The sequence below is a fragment of the Salvelinus alpinus genome, chromosome 1 (assembly GCF_045679555.1).
Source record: "Salvelinus alpinus chromosome 1, SLU_Salpinus.1, whole genome shotgun sequence".
NCBI lineage: Eukaryota > Metazoa > Chordata > Actinopteri > Salmoniformes > Salmonidae > Salvelinus > Salvelinus alpinus.
The window spans coordinates 97,416,645-97,425,751 of NC_092086.1; positions in this window are offsets into that span (position 1 = coordinate 97,416,645).

The following is a 9,107-nucleotide window of genomic DNA, read 5'->3' on the forward strand; positions in this document are numbered from 1 at the left end:
CAAGAGATATAGTATTAAAAAAACTTGAGTGTCTCCCTTGATCATAGGTCCTGGCAGAGTTGTGCAGACTCAGGATAACTGAGCTTTGGAGGAATACGCAGATTTAAAGAGGAGTCCGTAATTTGCTTTCTAATGATCATGATCTTTTCCTCAAAGAAGTTCATGAATTTATCACTGCTAAAGTGAAAGCCATCCTCTCTTGGGGATTGCTGCTTTTTAGTTAGCTTTGCGACAGTTTCAAAAATAAATGTTGGATTGTTCTTATTTTCCTCAATTGAGTTGGAAAAATAGGATGATCCGGCAGCAGCGAGGGCTCTTCGATACTGCACGGTACTGTCTTTCCAAGCTAGTCGGAAGACTTCCAGTTTGGTGTAGCGCCATTTCCGTTCCAATTTTCTGGGAGCTTGCTTCAGAGCTCGGGTATTTTCTGTATACCAGGGAGCTAGTTTCTTATGACAAATGTTTTTTGTTTTTAGGGGTGCGACTGCATCTAAGGCATTGTGCAATGTTAAATTGAGTTCCTCAGTTAGGTGGTTAACTGATTTTTGTACTCTGACATACTTGAGTAGGCAGAGGGAGTCTGGAATGGCGTCTAGGAATCTTTGGGTTGTACGAGAATTTATAGCACGACTTTTGATGATCCTTGGTTGGGGTCTGAGCAGATTATTTGTTGCGATTGCAAACGTAATATAATGGTGGTCCGATAGTCCAGGATTATGAGGAAAAACATTAAGATCCACAACATTTATTCCACAGGACAAAACTAGGTCGAGAGTATGACTGTGGCAGTGAGTAGGTCCGGAGACATGTTGGACAAAACCCACTGAGTCGATGATGGCTCCGAAAGCCTTTTGGAGTGGGTCTGTGGACTTTTCCATGTGAATATTAAAGTCACAAAAAATTTGAATATGTGCGGGGAATATGGTCACTAGTGTAACCAGGAGAAGAGGCCTCATTTAACACAGTAAATTCATCAGGCTTAAGCCCTGTTTCAGTCAGGCCAATCACATCAAGATTATGATCAGTGATTAGTTCATTGACTATAACTGCTTTGGAAGTGAGGGATCTAACATTAAGTAGCCATATTTTGAGATGTTAGGTATCACAATCTCTTTCAATAATGGCAGGAATGGAGGAGTTCTTTATTCCAGTTAGATTGCTAAGGCGAACACCGCCATGTTTAGTTTTGCCCAACCTAGGTCGAGGCACAGACACGGTCTCAATTGGGATAGCTGAGCTGACTACATTTACTGTGCTAGTGGCATCTCCACTAAGCTGGCAGGCTGGCTAACAGTCTGCTGCCTGGCCTGCACCCTATCTCATTGTGGAGCTAGGGGAGTTAGTGCCCCGTCTATGTTCGTAGATAAGATGAGAGCACCCCTCCAGCTAGGATGGAGTCCGTCACTCTTCAACAGCCCAGGCTTGGTCCTGTTTGTGAGGGAGTCCCAGAAAGAGGGCCAATTACCTACAAATTCTATCTTTTGGGAGTGTCAGAAAAACTGGGAGGGGGCCAGAGACAATTACTCGATGCCGATACATCTTTCTAGCTGATTTACACGCTGAAGCTATGTTGCGCTTGGTGACCTCTCACTGTTTCATCCTAACATCGTTGGTGCCGACGTGGATAACAATATCCCTATACTCTCTACACTCGCCAGTTTTAGCTTTAGCCAGCACCATCTTCATATTAGCCATAAGGTCGGTAGCCCTGCCCCCTGGTAAACAGTGTATGATCGCTGGATGATTCGTTTTAAGTCTAATACTGCGGGTAATGGAGTCGCCAATGACATGGGGTTTTCAACTTGTCAGAGCTAATGGTGGGAGGCTTCGGCGTCTCAGACCCCGTAACGGGAGTAGAGACCAGAGAAGTCTCGGCCTCTGACTCCGACTTGCTGCTTAATGGGGAGAACCGGTTGAAAGTTTGTCGGCTGCATGAGCGACACAGGTAGATCATTCCTACAGCATTTCCTTCCAGAAGCCATGAGAAAATTGTCCGGCTGCGGGGACTGTGCGAGGGGATATATACTACTATCTATGCTTACTGGTGGCACCGACGCGGTTTCATCGTTCCCTACATTTAAATTACCGTTGCCTAACGTTTGCATCTGAAGCTGGGCTTGCAGTACAGCTATCCTCGCCGTAAGGCGATCGTTCTCTTGTATATTATGAGTACAGCGAATGCAATTAGAAGGCATCATTTTAATGTTACTACTTAGCTTCGGCTGGTGGAGGTCCTGACGAACCACGTCCAGATAAAGCGTCCGGAGTGAAAAAGTTTAATGAAAAAAGTCGAGCGAGGGAAGAACACAAAAATATAAACGGTAATTAAAATGTAAAAACCGTAAAGCTGGTAGGTAGCAAAATAAGGTTAGCAACAATACGCACAGCAGCACGTAAACAAGTCTACCAGTTATTAAATCCAAGGGTTCACATACTTTTCTCACCATGCACTGTGAATGTTTACACAATGTTCAATAAAGACATGAAGACATTGATGCTATCAATAAACATGAATTTTAAGAAATTGTAATGAACAAGGTAAGCTACACTACATGACCAAAAGAGCGCGCAAGATGGCGATCAGTGCATATAATTTGTTTTGGTAGGTGAAGGAATTATTGGATTTCCTTACCCAATTATGACCATTGGATTATTTCTATGGTCGTAAAACCCTGTATGAATATGGTTTACTTTATTTACCAAAGTAATTGATTACTTTCTGCAAGTTATTCACCTCTAAAACAAGGTTTGCGACAACACTAGATAGCCTGATAAGCTAGCTAGCTCAAAAAGTAGCTTGTCGAACGTACATGGAAACTGCCACGACCAGAACCAAAAGGAAAGAAATGGAGAGATCGTCAGATGGACAATTAACCAGAAAAGATAGTATGATTTTGGGTACTCCTCTTCAGAACGTAACTGTGGGGGGAAATACTGCAATGGGTGATGAAAATGTGGTGAGCATGGACAACAATGCTCACAACTTGCGCCCCTCCAGTCCCCAGCTCAGGCCTTTACCTTACGACCCCGGCACTCCAGTCAAGCCCCAGGGGGAAAAGATGAGAGGCAAAGAGGGTATGTCACTTCTTGAGATGCAAAACAATATTGTAATGCTTTTGACAGCAAAGATAGATGAAAGGGCAAATGGCTTGGAGGTTATGGTTAGGGAGAATATGATGAAAATTGAGGCCATTAAAAAATCTGTTGACTTTATTTTTGGAGAAGTGAAAACCCTCAAAAGTGACATGAAGAAAGTGGAAGTTATCTGCCAGGAAAATTAAAAGAAGGTGGCTGAACTCGAGCAAAAGGTGAATGAGGCGGAGAGATGCCAGCGCAGGTGGAACCTGAGGCTCCATGGAATTCCAGAGCAGGCGGGTGAGGACATCAAATGCAGAGTTGACATCTGTGGAGCTGTCATTCCCGAATCAAAAGCCAAACTTCAGGAAAATGTAGACATCGTCCATCGTTTGGGAAGACTTAAAGATCAAGACAAGAGACCGAGGACAACCATCATCCGGTTCACCAACAGATCTACATGGGATCTTCTTTGGAGGCGAGCGAAGAATTGTGAATTCCTCATCAAGCAAAAATTGAGGTTCACGGAGGATCTGACCTCAGCAGACAAAGTGACAAGAGAGAAACTGTGGCCGATGGAGGCTGCAGCTCGAAAGGCAGGGAAAACTGCATTTTTTATCGGTGCAAGAGTGATCATCGATGGGAAAGAAATGCGGCCAAATCAGAACATTTGAGTGAGAGCCAGAGTCTTACTTGGACAGAACTGTCAGGCCAAAAAACTGATTACCAGGTGAAAAGCAGCCTTTAATTATAAAAATGTACACAAACACTTGAATGAGAAAAGGCTGACCTGAGAACTGGTAAGCTAAACACTAACTATAGGTGAATAACTGCTTATTGTAAAGTCTACACAATGTCTCCCCCTTGTGGGAGTAAGAATACTTTGGTAACTTTATGACCAATATTTATTTATTTTTTGTTGGAGAAGTTAATAATGAGATGGAAATCCTTTTGAGTTACATATCCTTAGGAAAAGCTTATATTAGCATAACAAGGTTGTTGGTTGAAGTTTATGTCTTTATCTCTTTGTTCAATTAATGTCAGGGGTATTCGTAATTTACTCAAGCGTAATGCTATTTTCCTGTATTGCAAATGGTTTTGTCACGTTCTGACCTTAGTTCCTTTTTTATGTCTTTATTTTAGTTTGGTCAGGGCGTGAGTTGGGGTGGGCATTTTATGTTGTTTTTCTATGTTTTGTTCAATACGTTATATTTCTATGTGTTTGGCCTAGTATGGTTCTCAAATCAGAGGCAGGTGTCGATCGTTGTCTCTGATTGAGAATCATACTTATGTAGCCTGTTTTCCCACTATGGGTTGTGGGTAGTTGTTTTCCATTTTAGTGTTTTCACCATTTGGGACTGTTTTGGTTTTTATTTTTGATTCTCTTGTTCTTTTTGTATTTTGTATTCATTCTCATTAAAAGTTATTATGGATACGTACCACGCTGCATTTTGGTCCTCCTCTCCTTCCACCAACGAAATCCGTTACAGGTTTAATGCAGACTTTTACTTTTTACAAGAGACTCATGCTTGTTCTTCCGATCAATCTTTTTGGAAAAATCAATGGGGTAACGATATCTGGTTATCATATGGCAACAACCACTCTGCAGGTGTAGCAATTTTAAGAGGTGCATTTAAAGGGAAGGTCATCAGTAGTAAGACTCACCACTCTGGACGTTGGTTAATTTTAACAGTAAATTTCAAAAGTGAAATGTGTTTATTGAATATTTATGCATCCAACAACAAACAAAACAACAGGATATTATTTCAAGAATTTGAAGAAGAAATTAATACAGTTATAGCTGTATTTCAGGATATCAAAATTATCTTAGCAGATATCCCCCTCCTAACAGATCCAGCATAGTTAATACTGAGTTTAATAACCTATGTCTTGTTCTTGGATTAGTCAATATTTGGAGATCTAAATATCCTGATAAAAAGGAATTCACTTGGAGTAACAAGGACATGTCCAGACAGTCAAGAATTGACTTCTGGTTGATTTCTAATTCATTAGATAGTTCTGTAGTCAAGGTATCAATTGAACCATCAATTCTTACTGATCATAAAGTTATATTCTTATTTTTAAATATGAATGGATCTGAAGTTAAACCGAATCGGAGTTATTGGAAACTCAATAGTAGACTGTTGGAAGATGATAATTTCAAGTTGGATGCCAAAGATATTATACACGACAATTGGAGGAAAGCCCAACTATTCTCTTTACAACTAGAAATGGACCGAATGTATGAAGAGAGAGCAAAAGGGGCATTTGTAAGATCAAGAAGGAGATGGTTGGAGGAAGGTGAAAAAAATACAAAATACTTTTACAATTTAGAAAGAAAGAATTCGGAATTTACATCTATTCATAAGCTCAATATAGATGGCAAAGAAAATGAAAACCTCAAAGATATTTCAAAATATGTTTCAGAATTCTATGGTAACCTTTATACCAGTAATGCCTGTCCTACTAGTGACATATCTGCCTTTCTAGACTCTGTCAAAGACTGTACAAAATTCATAGATGAAGACTTCCAAAAGTCTTGTGATTAAATTATTTATATTAATGAAATAAAAAAATGTATCAGCAAGTTAAAAGAGAACAAATCTCCAGGGAATAATGGCATTATCAGTGAATTCTAGAAATATTTTCAGGAGGATATTATTGAATTTATATTTAATGTTTTTAAGGAGGCAGTTGATTTAGGGGTCCTGCCTGTTTCTATGACACAAGTCCTAATTTCTGTAATACCCAAACCAAACAAAGATTCTATGATGTTAGAAAATTGGAGACCAATCACATGAATGAACAATGATGGAAAGATACTTGCATCCATCTTTGCAGAAAGACTTAAAAAAGGTCTTGACTAAATCATTGACGATACCCAGTCTGGTTTTATGAAGGGCAGACATATATGTAATAATATTCGACTAGTATTGGACTTGATAGACTACAATGAGCACATTATGGAAGATAGCTTTATTTTATTTGTAGACTTTTACAAGGCATTTGATACAGTTGAAAATTATTTTATTTTTGAGACTCTTCGATATTTTGGTTTTGGTCAATATTTTCAAATTGTAATTAAGACACTTTACAATAATAGTAACAGCTCTGTTAAATTATCCCATGGAACTTCCCAAAGATTTGACATTAGACGTGGAATTTAACAAGGATGCCCAATTTCTCCTTTCTTATTTTTATTGGTCACATAAGTTATGGCACTTCATATAAATAAGGATAGTTTTAAGGGTATTCAGATACAAGACAAAGAGATAAAATGTTCACAATTGGCTGACGACGCCACAATTTTTTAAAAAGATCATAATGAAGTCAAGAAAGCTATTGAGTGTATTAATGCCTTCTCACATGTATCAGCTTTATCTCTGAATATTAGGAAATGTGAATTATTTGCGTTGAAACGATGTGACTTAAACTCAGTATGTAATATCCCGGTAAAAGATGTGATCACATACAGTATCTTGGTATTACAGTTAGAAAATATCAGAAAGAAAGGGCCAACTTAAATTTCTCTCATATTGTAGAGAAAATCGGAAAGAGATTTAGCTCCTGGTTATTAAGAGATCTTTCTTTATCTGGACGTGTACTTTTATCAAAATCTGAAGGTCTGTCCAGATTAGTTTTTACCTCCCTTGCCTTGGATGTTCCTCTGTCAGTAACTAAAATGGTTGATACTAAATTATTTAACTTCATATGGAAGAATAAACCTCATTATTTAAGAAAAGCGGTAATATGTAGCACCCAAGGTGAGGGAGGGTTGAATGCTCTGGATTTTAAAACCTGTAATATAATATTTCAGATTAAATGGATACAAAACTATTTAAGAAATAAGGATTGCATCTGGAATATCATCCCTAATTTAATATTCAAACAAATTGGTGGTCTAGAATTCTTACTGAAATGCAACTTTGATATGGGTAAAATCCCTATTAAGCTTGCAAACTTTCATAAATACAGTGAGGGAAAAAAGTATTTGATCCCCTGCTGATTTTGTACGTTTGCCCACTGACAAAGAAATGATCAGTCTATAATTTTAATGGTAGGTTTATTTGAACAGTGAGAGACAGAATAACAACAAAAATATCCAGAAAAACGCATGTCAAAAATGTTATAAATTGATTTGCATTTTAATGAGGGAAATAAGTATTTGACCCCCTCTCAATCAGAAAGATTTCTGGCTCCCAGGTGTCTTTCATACAGGTAACGAGCTGAGATTAGGAGCACACTCTTAAAGGGAGTGCTCCTAATCTCAGTTTCTTACCTGTATAAAAGACACCTGTCCACAGAAGCAATCAATCAATCAGATTCCAAACTCTCCACCATGGCCAAGACCAAAGAGCTCTCCAAGGATGTCAGGGACAAGATTGTAGATCTACACAAGGCTGGAATGGGCTACAAGACCATTGCCAAGCAGCTTGGTGAGAAGGTGACAACAGTTGGTGCGATTATTCGCAAATGGAAGAAACACAAAAGAACTGTCAAACTCCCTTGGCCTGGGGCTCCATGCAAGATCTCACCTCGTGGAGTTGCAATGATCATGAGAATGGTGAGGAATCAGCCCAGAACTACACAGGAGGATCTTGTCAATGATCTCAAGGCAGCTGGGACCATAGTCACCAAGAAAACAATTGGTAACACACTACGCCGTGAAGGACTGAAATCCTGCAGCGCCCGCAAGGTCCCCGTGCTCAAGAAAGCACATATACATGCCCGTCTGAAGTTTGCCAATGAACATCTGAATGATTCAGAGGACAACTGGGTGAACGTGTTGTGGTCAGATGAGACCAAAATGGAGTTCTTTGGCATCAACTCAACTTGCCGTGTTTGGAGGAGGAGGAATGCTGCCTATGACCCCAAGAAACCATCCCCACCGTCAAACATGGAGGTGGAAACATTATGCTTTGGGGGTGTTTTTCTGCTAAGGGGACAGCACAACTTCACCGCATCAAAGGGACGATGGACGGGGCCATGTACCGTCAAATCTTGGGTGAAAACCTCCTTCCCTCAGCCAGGGTATTGAAAATGGGTCGTGGATAGGTATTCCAGCATGACAATGACCCAAAACACACGGCCAAGGCAACAAAGGAGTGGCTCAAGAAAAAGCACATTAAGGTCCTGGAGTGGCCTAGCCAGTCTCCAGACCTTAATCCCATAGAAAATCTGTGGAGGGAGCTGAAGGTTCGAGTTGCCAAACGTCAGCCTCGAAACCTTAATGACTTGAAGAAGATCTGCAAAGAGGAGTGGGACAAAATCCCTCCTGAGATGTGTGCAAACCTGGTGGCCAACTACAAGAAACATCTGACCTCTGTGATTGCCAACAAGGGTTTTGCCACCAAGTACTAAGTCCTGTTTTGCAGAGGGGTCAAATACTTATTTCCCTCATTAAAATGCAAATCAATTTATAACATTTTTGACATGCGTTTTTCTGGATTTTTTTGTTGATATTCTGTCTCTCACTGTTCAAATAAACCTACCATTAAAATTACAGACTGATCATTTCATTGTCAGTGGGCAAACGAACAAAATCAGCAGGGGATCAAATACTTTTTTCCCTCACTGTAAGTACTTCTAACTTGGAACCTCATGTACAAACACATTTTTCCCCTCATAGGTATACAATCTGGAATAATAAAGACATAAAATACAAAAACAAGTCTTTGTTTATCCAGAACTGTTTTGACAACATTATTTGGGTTAAACAATTATGGAATAATGATGGGCAACTATATGATTATCCAGAATGTATTAGAACACACAATGTTACATTCACTCCTGAGGAGTATCAAATTGTTGTTAGAGCTGTCCCTAAAGGTGCTATTCTTCTTTTAGGAGAGTATAACTATACTCCAAGTGCAACTGTTGAGGATTTTGTAGCCTCAATACAACTAGAAGGAATTGACATTTTAAACTATAAATGTAATAACATGTATATAAGGAAACTATGTCAATATGTTACTATTCCCTCTGCTAAAATGTACTGGAATGCAGCCCTAGGACAAGTGAACTGGAACAAA